The sequence below is a fragment of the Dromiciops gliroides genome, chromosome 3 (assembly GCF_019393635.1).
Source record: "Dromiciops gliroides isolate mDroGli1 chromosome 3, mDroGli1.pri, whole genome shotgun sequence".
NCBI classification, from domain to species: Eukaryota; Metazoa; Chordata; class Mammalia; order Microbiotheria; family Microbiotheriidae; genus Dromiciops; species Dromiciops gliroides.
The window spans coordinates 596432472-596433032 of NC_057863.1; positions in this window are offsets into that span (position 1 = coordinate 596432472).

The following is a 561-nucleotide window of genomic DNA, read 5'->3' on the forward strand; positions in this document are numbered from 1 at the left end:
AGTGTCTGAGGCTGGATTTGAACTCAGGTCCTCCTGAATCCAGGGCTGGTGCTCTATCCACTGAGCCACCTAGCTGCCCCTCCATTGTCAATTAAAAACAAACCCACACCTAAATATATTTTCCTTCCAGTCTCTAACAATGTACCAATGTTCATTTTAAAATTAAAGTATTAGGAAGGTATCATACCTTACAGTCACCTGCAAGGAAACAATCTTAAAAAGGAAAAAGGGAGGAAAAGAAAAAAATTTTTAAATGTGTTGTTTTGGTTTTTTTTGACTGTTTTCTCTCACAACTAGCCAATATGGGAATTTTCCCATGACTATTCATGTATAACTTATTTTGAATTGCTTGAGTTGTGGGTGGGGGGTGTGAATGGAGTGGGGGGAAGAGAAGTTGGAACACAAAGTTTTAAAAAAATTGCTACAGATTACCTGCTGTCTAGGGGAGCGGGGAGGGAGGGGAGGGAGGGAGAAAAATCTGAAATTGGAAAGCTTGTATAAACAAAAGTTGAGAACTATCTTTATATGCAATGGGAAAAAAATAAAATACTTTATTAATTT